Here is a 15,337-nt window from a genome sequence, read left to right as displayed (position 1 = left end):
TGAATGTGAGGTGAAATTTTCAGCTTGCAGGAGCAGCTGACAACGTTTCTACAGCAGCCTTGGCCCTTTCACTGGCCATGAAACTCTATTAAAATACTTATTAAACTGCAAAGGAGGATCATTAAAAAATGGAAAACATTAGGCAACCATTGCACCACACTTTTCATTATTAGTAGTTTTTGAATAAATAGAGTGCTCTTGCTGCTCGTCTTTTCCTTCCATATTCATCGGAAGGTATCTTTTGTGCCCTGAGTGACAGGATCTACATTTGACTTTCATTTCCATCGCCCTGAAATATGGAGCAAATTTATGTTTGAGTAGCATCAGTCCCTTCAGGCCTGAGACGCTCTGCTTGGTGCAGTCATTATTTTTTTCTCCTTTTTCTGGAAGGTGAAAAACACCTTGGCTGTTCTGAGCTTTGAAAACAGAGCCACCCCTAAAACCATCAGAGCTGGCGGCAGCGGGATGTGTGCGGAGAATTCTCAAGAAGCAGAGACCCTTGGGCTACGCAGATTCAGTTTCCCCCTTTCTGGCTTCCAAAAACAAAGGAATTCCAGAGAAAATCAGGGCAGGACCTCACCCCAAGCCACCGCCGCTGCTACTACCCCCACCTCCCTCTCTTCTTGCTCTCTCGCTCTCACACACACACACACACACACATTTCATGGCTACATGCACACACACAAACACAGAGCACAGCAAAGGTGATTTCATGCAACCATCATTGAGACACACCCCCTATCTTGTTATACAATCATGTTGATTTGACATCAGGGGAGACATGACAAGGTTACAGGGATATGACAAGGGGAAGAGGATGTGAGGTTATGTGTGTGTGTGTAAATGTGTGTGTGTGTGTGTGTGTGTGTAAATGTGTGTTTGTGTGTGTGTGTGAGTGGGGGGGGGTATAACATGCTGTTTGGCCCTAATTCATATTTCAGAGCCACGTCTGTCTGCTGTTGTTGCTGACCATCGGTAAGTAGAACACAGTTACACATCAGCGCGCTCCATTCAGACTGCAGCTACACAAATTAGCGGGATATTGAGCAACAGCCTCAAGAATTGGCGGGTTGGGGCTGTGGTATGAACACTGTCCCTCCAGCTCCCCACCCACCCATTACAACCACTCCTCCAAATATACGAGCCAGACATGAAACGTGTGATGTCCCCTCACGTGTGTCTTTAACAATGTCAACACATGCCATTCAGCTTCCACTGAGCTCCCACCGGGCGGCCAAGTAAAGGTTACAGGATGGCTGTGAAAGCAATATGGCTGAGATGTGTAGTAACTAGTGTAAGTAATCCAGAGTAATGGGTGGTTGTTGGGATGGGAGCAGACACAGAGGAGCTCCCATTAGTTATTTCCACTGTGTATTTTACTTGCAAATTGACTGAGGCAACATGAATTAAAAAAAAATAAATGTAGGAAGTGATTAAATCCACAGCCTCTCCCTCATCTTGTGTTCCTCAATCATCTCTCATAATTTGATCATTTCTGCCAAACGCATACTGTAAAGGATGCTAGATACACAAAACAACTTCCATCAAAACATATTTAAGTTAAAGTAAAACTATTTGTTCACAATAAATACTTAAAAATTGTATTTTCTCCAGCACACTTATTTGTGAATAGTAACCCAGCAGCCTTTAAAATCATAAAACACATGGGCCCTTGCTGTTTTGTCAATAATGTTTGCCAGATAATTAAAGAGCCCTGGGAGACAATGATAAACATTGTTTAGAGGCTGATCCCTGGCAAGCGCCAAGCAGTGTATCATTGCTGTCTCCGGAATACACACGATTAGCCTGGTCTCATTACTGATATAATAAACGACGTGGCTTTGGTTTGCAGGGAGGACGCACTTGCAACAGGGGCAGATTAGAAAAAGTGGTGAAACACGTCTCCTATTTAATAGACCTGGGATAAAAAGAGAGATGGGTTATCTGCAGTGTGACTGCAGATAATGTTTGTGATATTTGCCAAGTCAGGTCTGCAGCCAGTTATAGTACTTCCAACCATATATTTTAAATTGCTGAGATCACAGTTTAATAAAGTGGACTTTTACATTCTTTGCTTCCTTTATTTGTTTCACTCTGCGTCAACCCCTACCTTCTCCTCCATCCCTCTCTCTCTCTCTCTCTCTCTCTCTCTCTCTCTCTCTATCTCTCTCTCTCTCTCTCTGTGAAGTTAAGGCTGTAGCTCAGCCCCAGCCCACCAGCCCGTCTCTCTTTACAGTTGGTGTATCCACACAGAGGTTTAAAATATGCCCCTTTATCTGAGCCGCCCAGGCGGGAAAATGAAAGGGATGTCAGTCCTTAGAACCCTGGGAAAGCGCCTGGCTCAACCGCCAGTGTCAAAACCGAGGGGAGGGCACCAAGCGGGCAAACACACTGCACACAGTAATAGACTTTTTCTGTCAGTGAGCAATGTCGGGAAGCGGTAAGAAAACGGTCTTAGTAGGGCAATGGAGCTCAAGATTTTATGGCTTTATGATTTGGGGGCTCTCCATAACAACCACAACTGGCTTTATTAACAGAACAGAAGCACGACTGGAAAATCAACATCCAGTGTACGACCTTCCCCCTGCCTTAAAACTGAATCCTCTTCCACAAAAATACCTTTTTATTGTTTGCTTGTTAAAACTAAATATGAAAACCACTGTTCAATATTGACCAGATTTCAACCTTTGCACTTGCATGTGTAAGAATTAGCATTATCTGAGAGCAGATATTGCATGACTCCCTCTCTCTCTCATAACTGACATCGCAGGCAAAGAATAAATGCTGTCCCTTTGCATTAGTAAATCCTGGTTAATTTACTTTGTCAGAAAACAAGGAAGTATGTATCCCTGGAGGCCATGTTGGAGACAATTCGACCGCCTTCAGAGAATCTCTGCCATCGCTCTCTCCATCTCCCACGCAACCTCCACCAGAAAATCAGCATCACCGTGCACTCTGAGAGACAACAGTGCCGACTAGACAAGAGCCTGTTTATAGCACAAATGATATTATAAACACAGCATGTGGCGTATTGTCTTTAGAAAAAGATTCATTATAGGCTATAAGCTAGAAAGATTTGCGACATGCTGTGGAGAGGGTAACTAAAGTGTATGTAAAATTAATTTGCATAATCTGGAGTCCTCTTCAAAACGCATTTCTGAAAACATAACAGGTTTGAACTTACTGACTCAACCCAGCAGGCACTCTTCTTTGGCTGGACTGGTTAGTCTAATACCTGGCATGAACTCCGGCTGCATGAGAGCAAGCCCGAGCACAGTCCTGAGTGGCTGTCTGGCAAATGAACCCATGTGGGACACTGTGTAAGGTGTGAAGACCTCTTGGAGGAGGCTGCAGTCTGCGCTGGCTTGCAGGCATGCTCCGGTATCAGGAGAGACAAGGCAAACACAGCAGATCGGTACTGAAACCGTAAACCCACTGACCCAGCATGAAGAGGGAAAGGGGAATAATTAGTGACTGTACTCACAACTCAAAGGAGAGGGAGAGAGAGAGAGACGAGGAGAAAGGAGGGAGTGGGGGGGGGGAGCACACACAACACACACGCACAAACACACACACATACACACAGAACACGCAGTTGGAGGATGAGGACAATGAGTTTGTTTAGCTTAAACAGGATTTATAAGCCAAACAGACACACGCCAACGCCACTCACTCAGACACATACTATCTCTTTTTCTCTCTATCGCTACCCCGTTCTCTCGCCGTCTCACCAACACAGACACACAGCTGAGACAGGCTCTGTGAGGATTTCATCAGCAGTAAAAAAAAAAAAAAAAAAAAAAAAAAGTGAGGGTAATTGCTTGCGATGGTGAGAAATCTTGAGTGCAGGCGGCAGCGGTGGGCGAATGGATGGATGGATGGAGGGAACATTTTGTTCCTCCTGTGCGGGCTCTGACTCTCATATTGTTCCCGGTGAGGCCGGGTGTCATTTATGATTCAAGGGCCCCAGCCTCTCGGCGGATGGGAACAGGACATGGCCATTGTGACGTCCCATGCGCTCGTTTCTCAAAGAACATCAAATCAAACATGCATGAGACGGGGACAGGGGTGGGCCAGCAACTTCTCTCTTCACTCCCTCCCTCTCTGCACTCTGTTTCACTCTCTTGTTTCAGAAAAAAAAAAAAAAACACTTAGTAGAAGACTGTGTCTCCATGACGTTGGGAGAGTTCAAGGTTGAAGCGACAGCTCTTCAGAAACAGGAGTTAAGCTGATGTTTCGCTTATATTACACCACTTAACCAGATATCTGTCTAACCACACAACAACTGACAGACAATGCAAAAAGACACAGCAGCTCAATTTCAAGGCACAATCACATTATGTTTGTTTTTAATACGGAGGAGCTTCCTTAACAGCACCGCCCTTCACACACCTGGGAACAGCACAGCTACGGCTACTTCTACGGTTGGTCGCCGAACAACACCGTTTGTTTTTACTTGAGGTTATACGCCTTGCTCAAAGACTCAACAGTGACTGTCCTGACTTTCTCAGCCACCTCAGGCGTTTAAACCAGCCATGCTTAAGCCACAGACCACACCACTGTGCCAAGGTTTGCAGCTTGAAGGACAGCGGTGACAGGCATGTGGCACTGAGGTTTTACTTATCCCCGTGCCTCATGTTGGTCCGCTTTTTGGCTTCCTACACCAACCTGATGTCATCACAGTCAGTCAGCCATGGATGAGTTATATCTGCTGGGTGCTTCATTTTCTATGTATTAGTGACACTGCAATTATCAGGTTTAAACTTGTAGAGAGCTTGACTGCAGACTTATGGGTAGAATTACAACGGCGTTTAGGAAGTAGTTAAGTGTCTGACACGAGGGCACAACCTCAGCTCCAACTGAACATTTCAAGTTGTAACTCCCTCTAAGCCCTTGTGCTCAAAATTAGTCTTTAAAATGCACCGAGGCAACACAAGTTTTTCCTTATTAAAAGCCATATGGGCACATTGAAAACAAAGGCTCAGTCTAGATGAAGAATACTGCCAAGTCGAACCACAAGTGAGACAGAAAGAGGGAGAGGGAGACAGACAGAAACAAAGGCTGACTTCTGCTCGGGACATGAGTAGGTGGGTTTGGGCTGATGTCGAGACACCAGACTACAAGAATCCAAGTCAAGCGAACAGGCAGCAAGTATTTCACAGCACTCCTCGAACCAACACGAGCAGTTAGATGAAATGTCAGGCTGTCAAAACATTGATTAGCGTTCACCAGGTTTTAAGCACTTAGCAGGCTGCAGCTGTGCCAACAAACAGTAAACAGCAGCAACTTGTTAAATTGCTGAGTAACAAAAACCTAATTACTCAGACACAAGTAATTAGTTGTTTTTCCTGTACATACTTCTAATCAGTATTAGCTCGCTGCTTCGCGGAGGTTCAAAGATATGGAGTAAGGTGCAATCACTCCGTTTCTGCTTTCTGTGAATAATCAGCGCGCGAGATCGAAGAATAGCTGCAGGTGTTTGAAGCTGAATTTGTTATAAAACTTGTTGCAGCCTGATCCTTTTGAAAAATGATAAAATGGTGATAAAGAAATGTTGTTAAAACTCATGAGCGCTCTGATTTTATAAAACGAATTCAAATATCTGATATTTTCAAAACAGCCACATTGTAAAGTCTTATTTCCATTCTCTCCATAATTGGTTTAAGAAACAAACTTGCTTCCTTGTCTCGTCTTTACGTCGTCTTCCTCATGTTTAGCTGCAACTTCTACCACTGCCAGTGCATTGTTGTCTTTCACATTTCCGGCATCATCCCTTCCACATTATGGCATAAAGGGCCAGACAACCCAGTGTCAGTGCTTGCATTTGCACCCAGCACCATATTAGATGGCCTTTGAAAACACCCAAATTTGATTTCAAAGTGAGTCTACCACAGCCTTTAGCTTGCTTAGTGAATCAGACACTCTTCTGTCTTGTCTCACAGCCTGGCCGGCTGGCTGGCTGGCTGACTGGCTGGCTGGCTGGCTGGCTGGCTGGCTGGCTTTTTGCACAGAGGCCCCAGGAGGGACAACAGAAGGAAAGAAAACTCACACATACACACACACACAAACAACACACACTTCCAAGTTTCAAACAGTTGCAGATGGCTTTAATTCCTTGCCCTCTTTCTTTCACATTTTATCAGGTAAGCTACTCTGAACAAGCGTGCCTTCTTTTCATGCCTTGCTGAGATGACTTAACGTTGCTTCGGTTCGTCAGAAAGAGATGGAAAAAAAAAAAAAAAAGAAAGTCGAACAGCACTAATTAATGTGGTGCGGCTGACAAGTGTTGCTGCTGAAACAATTTCATTACATCACCAATTTAAATTACCGAGGAAGGAGACACTGGAGGGTGCACCCATTCAAAATCTGTTTAACCCACTGTCTTAGACATGTTGGGAGTGGACACAATAAAATAAAATGAACACCTGCAATCCAATGCAATACTCCTGCAATAAATACTGACTGAGCTAAGCCTGTAATGTTTAATTGCAGTTGAGACTGTGTCAGATTTCTTAGAAAACAGGTCTTTTGAGATGACTGATTTGATGCTGGTGATGACAGAACATCCACTTGTTATCTTACCTGATGATAACAGAATGGCAGCACATGCAGTAAGATATGGGTGGTTGTAGATTGGATACTGTTGTACGATTTGGTATCTACAGCTTCACAACAAAAGCATGGGATTGCTGGGCTGTACCTGATCACTCTCTCTTCCACTTCAGCACCTTATTAATGAGGGTAAAGGCTCTTTATTGGCCACCCCTCCTAAAGTTTAGCTGTCCTGTAGCAGGGTGCACGGGTAATGAAAGAGTGACAGTCTCCTCCTCCTCCTCCACGTCCCGCCGGGAGCCCCCTCTCTGCTGCGCTCTGCCCCGGCTGGCCTCACATCCAGACGGGAGGAATTTAATGGGGAGGGTCCGCCAGACTAAAGGCAAAAAGGCTGCGCTGCTGAGTCAAGCAGCCCATCCACACTCCGCTGCAGAAAGGCTCAAAAAATGTGGTACTGCTTGTCTCTATCAAGGATTCTGAGAGTTTCATGTCAAGGAAACCAGATGTTATTTGTACTGAATTTTTTTCAAGGGTGCATGCACTGACACCTGAGCTGAAATATCAATCAAATCAAATTTATTGTGAAAGTAAACTATTTCTCACTTTACTAGGGTCCCATTAGGGGCCCCAGAGGGTCCCAATGACCTCACATTGGGAGCCACTGATCTTTGAATGATCCCTGACAGGATCCAATCAGTGTTATCAGTCATCAATCATGATGGCAAAAGTCAGTTAAGCTGCGTTACATGGTGTTGTCTAACAGAACATAGCAGAGTAACATATGGACATGCCTGCTAGTTGCATTACAACAGGTAGCCGATAATAGCCTTGAAGGGAGTCAACAAGCCCAGACACACTGCTGACTGTTAGCTAAATGACATACATTCTCAGTTTAGCCCCAACCAAGCCATCAGCTGATCGGCCAAGACGAGACACACACAGACCTGCAATCATTGAGTTCCTAACACATTCCTGTCCAGTGTCTTCAAAAAAATGCATACACCTATCTTGAAGTAATCCTGCAGACACGCGCTGACTTTCGCTCCAGCTACAACAACTCGTCTACACAAGGCAGAGCCGTGGGATATACCGCACACACAAGCCTGAATATTACGCTGCGTTAACCCGCTCTGTTACCGCTGAGGAAATCTGCCACCCGACTCCAGCCCCCTCACCCCCGACACGAGTTCATCAGCGGCTGTTAAAGGTTTCTAAGAGGTCACCCTATTGTTAGCAGGTAGTATCTGTCCAGCGGGAGGCAAACCCCATCTTGAGCAACACACAGGCACATTCAAACCCCCGCTTTGCAACAAAAAAACACAGCCAGTCGCGAAACTTACTTTCAGTTCGGACCTCGGTGGCAAATCCGCGTATTGTTCCTCCAGCCCTCGTGTTTACGGTGCTCCTCTCTCTCGGTCTCTCCACTTCACAAAGACGACGTGAGAGCCCCGGAGACGGTGTGAGTGAGTGACTGAATCAACTACCGTAGAGCACGGCAAGTTGAAGTGTCAGATTACACTGGCTATTCAGTTACCAGCGAGAGCCGTGCTCGGCGGTCGTTACGAAAATGCGACCTAGATTCCCGCGGAAGGACACCGAGTGTAAAAGTGTAACTACACGCTAATAGGCTGCTAACGGCACATTTCACACTGGAGCGGACTGCAGCTCACAGCTCCAGCTATTGTCTGGTTCTGTGTCATTACAGCGGTGTTACTTCACTCATGCCTGCTGTAATCACACCAGTAGTTACTTAATATTGCTTAATGTTAGCTAGCTTAATATGTAGTTTATCAGCTGTTAGTTAAAAATAAAGTAAAATAATCTAATACTTTAGTAAATATGTTTAGCAAATACATCAAGGGCAATAGATTAACACCACTGACAACAACGATTATATGCGGCTTCAAAAATATTATGTTATTATTCATTAATAATAATGTTAATAATGTCAGAAAATAGCGACAAATGCCCATCCCAAGTTCCCAGATCATCTTTCTTTTCTTTTTTGTGGGACAATTAATCGATTATGCAAAAAGTGTTACGGGATAGTTTTCTATTCAATTAGATTACGGTCTAAATAATATAATAGCCCTTATAATTGATGGATTTTATTTTTAGTAAAATGTATTTACTAAAATGTTGTTATTTTATTATCAACAAATAACTAAATAATTATAATTATAATGTTATGATGATGATTATTATTATTTCTTCATTCAAAATATCGTTACTTTAGGAGGAATAAAAAACATGTAGTTATAATAGGACTATTGATTGCAGTAAGTACTAGGTTAATATTAAACTGTAAAACTCTTTATCTTTGCCCTGACTTGTTTTACGTTTCACTTCCCACTTCCCATATGTGTGTGTGAACCTTTGCAACCTGCGCCCCGCTCCAGTAAATCCGCAGGCGGGGCTCCGTGTTTTGCGGATTGCCGGTCTCCGGTGGAAGCCTCGGAATAACAAAGACGTGTTTGAGAGCAGCGGCAGGCTGGGCTGAGCGGTGACGTCAAGGAACAATGTCTCTCCTCCCGACACGCACACACGCACGCACGCAGGGCTCACACACATACATGCGCGCACGCCAGCACACAAGCTCTTCCCTCTCTTGCTAGTCAGGCAAGGCTGAACTGCCCAGAGGGAGGGCCGCTCAGTTCGCAGTGCATCAGATAGAATCACTCACTCCTCATGCTGTGCCTGCACACAGGATTTCTTCAGTGTTTTTTTTTTCTATTTATTTATTTATTTATTTTTTGCAGAAAAAAAACAACAATGGGGTGGCAGATCAGTCACTGCAAATAAACCACCCTGAAAGAAAACAACAAAAGTAGGCCTGTGTGTGCACTTTACAAACGCCTTATTTCCTGTGGCTGATAAATTCAGGTACAGGATCATCAATAAAGGTGACAAGATTAGGTTTGCTGAGAGGTAATTCACAATTTCCCTTCACACAATGTCATCAGTTCAGGGCCCAAATTCCTGTCAGCAGCTCCTGGCCCAGGCTTCTCTCCTATTTGAAGGGAAGGAAGGCGCTGCCATCCTTTTAGTTTCCTGCCTGCAGGGCTCCTGACACTGATGCAGTGAGGGCCTGAACAGGGTATCAGCAGTAAGGGGGTGGGGGTGGGGTGGTGGGTGGGAGTCTCTATCACTGTGTCTCAAGGACACCCCAGCCCCCTGGTCGAAGCAGCTATCCACACTGATGGGGACAAATGCGGCCAGTGACATCACTGGCTCTGACAGTCACTCATTTTTATTTCGGGGGGCCTGTTTCTTAGACGGAGATTGGGTGAGCAGTCAATGTCACAATGCTGTAGCTGTGAGCTCATGATCAGATTTTTTTTTTCTGGAAATGGCTTGTTGAGATGACCCATGCCTTTGTTCTGACGCTGCTTCTGTTATTGATGTTTTTCATCTGTCATGTTGCAACAGAAATATTGATGTTGACACTATGATTCACATAAGACACTTCCTATATGCGGGGGGTTTTCCTAAAATCCTCAGGGCTTCTTGTTGTCAGACAATTTGAGCCTTTTTTCAGTTTAATAGGAGACAAGTATAGGTTTCTGTTTCCCCAGAGCTTGGGATCAAAAACTGACAGATCTATTGTTGGCTTTTGCCATTTAGGTTTTAGTCTGATCATAATATTATCTGTTCTGGATCATCCATCAAGTTTTTGTTTAATACCATTTTAAGGCGACAAGGTCAGTTATGGGTGTCAGGGGGCTCGCAGCTGGTCAGGTCACTCTCCAGTGACACTCACCAGTTCAAAGAATGGCTTGTTATCAGAAGTCCTCGTTTTCATAGCAAGGCGTACGCCCCAACCTCCCCAAATAATATGGCCAGATGGCTGCCAACAAGATGGATGGATTATAGGTGGGGTGACTTCAGCTTGACTTGGCTCTGTGTATAATTTCATACGCGCAGTATTTCAAAGGGCTGAGTGAATGCATCAAAGGAGAACAAAGAGAACTCTCGGTGAAGCATGCTCCGACAAGGTTAATACATATTGCATTGTGTTGGAGTGTATCAAATTAACATATGAAAACTGTTTAGACCATAGAACATTAGTGACGATCTAGGCCCGACTTGGCTTCCCAGTTGTGTTCAGACATGAAATGTTGTACATTTCTCTTGGCCACCTTGCTGTAGGCTTTCTGCTGGTGGCAAGGAGGCAGCAGGGGGAGTGATGGATGCTGCTCGGGCTTCATGTAGCTACATGATGGAGGGAGACTTTCAGTTGTGCTGACATAAGCTCTCCCATTCACACTGAGGTGTGATGGTTGTTTACAGTGCCACCCTGCTGTCACCGCCATGAGGCTCTTGCTGCTGAAAACACTACACTGAAATACTAATAAACAAGTTCTATCATCAAGTGCAGAGTGACTGAGTGACTGACTGAATGACTGATTCCACTTTCACACTGAAGCAAAGAGACATTTTCCTGTGGTGTAAATGGGTTTTCTGACCCTGGCCAGCAACACTGCTCCTGACCAGGTTTTTACAAAGGTCTAGCACTGTTTCTGTGGTATATAAAAGGGTGAACAAGGACCCTCTTGATTGCTATATAGAAACTGTTATAAAATGATGATAATAATAACCATATACAGTTAATTGGCAGCCATTGTAAGCTATTTCCCAGACACATGATTGTATAGTGTAAGATATGTCGTTAACCTGACCAAAGAAAAAAATAAATCTTATTACATCACATCAGATGGTCTATACCACCCATCATACTGAATCTATAAATGTTGCTGCAGCCACCACCTTTAATGACGTTTACAATATCTTTGTAATGATAATTTTGTCGTTTAACGACAATCTATGAGGAATGCCAGTAGCCAGTAGCAGATCTTGGCGTTTCGCATGGTAGCCCGACTGAATGACAAAGTGGTTCCTCCTTCACACTGAAGCAAGGACCAAAAAACAACAACAAAAAAAAAACACGTTTACCTCTGGTGTAAATTGTCAACAACACTGCCTCTGCCCAGGTTTTAACAAAGCTCCAGCACTGTTGCTTTGGTATATAAAAGAAAGTCAAGAAGGATTACTATGGTAACCACACAACTGCAATATAATAATGCAATATGAAATATGCAATAATAACAATAATAATGACAATAACCCTACTACGGTATATTAGCAGCAATCTCAAGCCATTTCTGCAATAAATTCTGAAAAGCCCAATGACATGTCTTTATGATGTAAGTCATTGCATTAACCTTTCATACAGTGACCAAAGAAAGAAAATAAAGTCCTACAAAGTTACACCTTCATACTACCCACCATGTTGAATCTGTAAAAACAATGCTGCAGTGAGTCTGTTTAATGGTGACATTCCACATTCCTGCATTCAAGCTCTTCAGCAGGGTAATTGTGTCCTACAACTATTTTCCGCAGTCCAGCGTGTGATCTTCTTCAAATTGCTTGTTTTGTCTGACCGCCAGTGACATGTTTCATTGATAAATGACTTAAACAATTAAGCAATTACCAAATTAGTTTTCACGTATTTTTCTCTTGATTGTCTAATCATAGATTTGACATATTATTCCAGCACTAACTTCAAGTTGATGGCAACAACCCGGCCTGAACACATGATCAATAGCATGTTATGACCTGTTTAAATGAGGATTGAACCCATGTTGAATATTCCATTACAAAAAAAAGAGATATTTGTGTGTGACAGTGATATGACTGATTGACCGAGTGACTGCGGGAGGAGTTAATATTTAGGACAAGTCGAGAAGATGTGGGGCAGTAAATAGATCATCTCCTGCAGAGAAAAGTCAGAGGAGCACTATTTTAAAACAAGACAAGAGAAGTCTGGTTGAGTACACCATTGATTGTCTCTGGCTGCGAGAAGAACAAGGAGCTGAGAGAGAGCGAGAGAGAGAGACAGAAAACAGATGATACGACTGCTGGCTTGTGGAAGCTTGGACAGCCTTTTATAGATGCTCTCTCTCTCTCTCTCTGTCTCTCTCTCTCTCTCTCTTTCTCAAATGTTCTTTCTCTTCTGTTTTTTCGCACTGTATGTCGACTGAACAGTGGCAGATAAGGCAGACAGCCGGGGCCCCATGCTGACTGGCCCGACTGGCTGTGGGGAGCACAGAGGCAATCAATGAGTGCTCACAATAGAGTGCCAGCATTCAGATAGCTAACAGCTCCCCGAGGCCACGGGAGGGAGGTGGAGAAGAGGGGGATGATACAAGGAAGGGGAAAAGAGGAGAGAAAAGTCAGGGGAAGGTGGGTGAAGTGATTTTTGTGCTTTAACACATGGGTGTCATGGGTTGTTTCCACGCCACTGGTAGAAATAAAGAACATGTACGAAGCACTAAAGCACATATTCCTTCGAGGTTGTTTAAGCTCAGTAAAGCATGTGTAACTCGAGGTCACGAACTCTTGACTGCAACTGAAGCAGGACTCTCCAGTTATGAGATGTGAAGTGTGGAGTGGTGTTCTAATGCTCGGGGTGATGGCTGTAGTGATAGTGCTATTTTTAGTTGGTTTCTTCATGCCCTCATTGTAGCATGGTTTGCGTGTTAGTATGCATGCATATGTGTGAGCCTTGTTTTGTTTTTTTTTATATTATTATGCAATGCAGTATCTGACCTTGGGAAGAGCGTGTACCAGAGGGATAGGCAGAGAGCTGAGTAAATGTGTGACCACTTCAACCTCTGTGTCATCCTTGACTGCACAACTAGCTACCTCACTAGTCACAGAGCAGCTCTCATGAGGACTTGGAGCATTATTAATTCAGCTTATTCACTTCCATAGGTTGCCAGCGCGTTGTGTTACACTGATACCAAAGCCTGGTGCGAGGAGATAAAAAAAAAAAAAACAGGCCACTTTTTGTATTATTTTAAATATAGTTAATATTCTCATTTTTGCAAGTTAAAACCAGCAAAATTCCTATTTAAAAAAACACTCACTCACAACCTGCCATTTAAAAGAGCTTTCTGTAACAATCTTTGCATCGTAACAAGGATCTCCGTACTGGAGTTAAAAAGGAAAACAGGCTGGCAGACAAGCCACCTAAGCTAGTGCCTATTTCTCAGGATGACATTAATATAATAGTGCTGGTGCCCAAAACAACTTTGTATTGATTCGCATAACCTTTTAAGCCAATCGATTGCTGCACTCTAACTCAGAACGCTTTGGCATGGGCATGTTTTCAAGCAAGCATTTGTTGCAGTGTTGCATGTTAAATATTCTGTCTTGTGAAGTCATTTCTGCTGATGTGTGTTTAATTCATCTTCAATCAGCCTTTTTTCCACACGCTCATTCATATAAAGATGTGTCAAATATGTTCATTTTTTTAAAAAATGTCATTAATCTCCTCTGTGATTGATCATTTTATCTTAAAAGCATTTTTCTGTTATGGGTGTCTTGGTATCACAAGCCCCTAAAAGTTTAGACTTTTTTAAGATATGAATACTTTGTTATGACATCTGTTGTAATGTGCTTTCATCCTTGCCATGGTGATTCATGCTCCCCTGGTTTTCAATAGTCCTATTGCTTCCCAACCTGCTAGTCATGGTGACTCATCCTTAAACACATTCTTGAGATCCATTTAGTATTTGCTGATCCTGGAAGGAGTTCATGAGAAAGCTGAATGGCCAAAGACATTGAGGTTGATTGTAATTGTATAGCAAGCCCACTGCAGTTTCTGCTGAAGTGTGGCTGCAGGTGTCAAGGCAACCAGATTTTTTTAGTACTCACAGGGGTTCAGCCTTTCATGTGTACCTGCAAAACATTTTCAGTGCACATGGAAACTATGCTTGCACTGAACATGACATCGTAATAGCCACCACTTATTTGTTGTTGCTTGTGCTGAAGCACTCAGTTCTTTTTGTTAAACTATAGCTGTTAGAAGGGCATTTATGGGGGTTTAAAGTGTCCTCCTGTTTTCCAAAAAAAACCAGAGTCTTTCAGTCAATCAGAGAAACACTTTGTGCAGTGCGGCTGGGGAGATTTTGAAAGCAAATCTTGGCTGAAAGCCATTTCACTGCTTTTCATATTTTAGACCCTCTGATCCAGTTGACTACACTCATATGAAAAACATAAATTAGAATCATATACTGAACTGCATGTTGTAAACAAACCTACATTCAGTGCTTGTGTATTTGGGCTTAAATTATTATGTCACCTTTCATATATATTGTATTTAAAAATATACTTTACCATGTTTTGTATATGACTGGAATCTGTAACATGACAAATTTACCATTGAAATACACTGTTGTACTAAATGTACATAATCAAAATATATGGTACATGTAGTCAAGAAATCATCATAATCATGTTGGATAAAACACTGCATGTTTATCTGTGAAATTTAAAGCATATGTGATATTAGTTAACTTCTTTCATGGGGACTATTGTGGAAATTAAAGGCACTAGAATGGAAGGGGACGTCCATCACACCAGCACTGCAAGGGAACGCTAACAATGTCTACTTAGCATTTTAACAACAGAAACACAGCCTGTAGCCTTCTTAAGAGCTTTAGCCATCTTAAATCTCTGTGATTATATACATTAACAATGACTAATCAGGTTATACAACCTACAACTCTCCAGTTCTCCAAAGCACTGTGTGACTGAGATCACAACATCTCGTGTGTCTCTGGAGGGCAAGTGTTTTGTGCCTCAGAGTTCAGGACGGAGCACGGAGCCACAGAGCAGCAGGAGGAGGTATTGAATCTCCTCCAGGAAAAATAAATAACGCCCTTGTCTGCAAGTGACCGGTGCTCACTCCCAGACTTTCAAGGCGGCTCGAGTTACTGTG

The 15,337-nt window shown here is 43.2% G+C and overlaps 1 protein-coding gene across 4 annotated transcripts in view; it reads right to left on the bottom strand.

The window, feature by feature from the left end:
* zmiz1a (zinc finger, MIZ-type containing 1a) overlaps nucleotides 1-8,075 on the bottom strand; it is a 99,399-nt gene extending 91,324 nt beyond the window's left edge. For 3 of the 4 annotated variants that reach the window (XM_056395041.1, XM_056395040.1, XM_056395042.1), the window contains exon 1: nucleotides 7,893-8,074. The gene's annotated coding sequence lies outside the window, so the exon portion shown is untranslated. Of the gene's footprint in view, nucleotides 1-7,892 lie in introns of all 4 variants that reach the window. The other variant, XM_056395043.1, reaches the window with a different exon arrangement.
* Nucleotides 8,076-15,337: the final 7,262 nt, after the last annotated feature.

Source organism: Seriola aureovittata, chromosome 14, assembly GCF_021018895.1.
Source record: "Seriola aureovittata isolate HTS-2021-v1 ecotype China chromosome 14, ASM2101889v1, whole genome shotgun sequence".
In the NCBI taxonomy this organism is placed as follows: domain Eukaryota; kingdom Metazoa; phylum Chordata; class Actinopteri; order Carangiformes; family Carangidae; genus Seriola; species Seriola aureovittata.
This window is presented reverse-complemented; position numbering and strand designations above follow the sequence as displayed.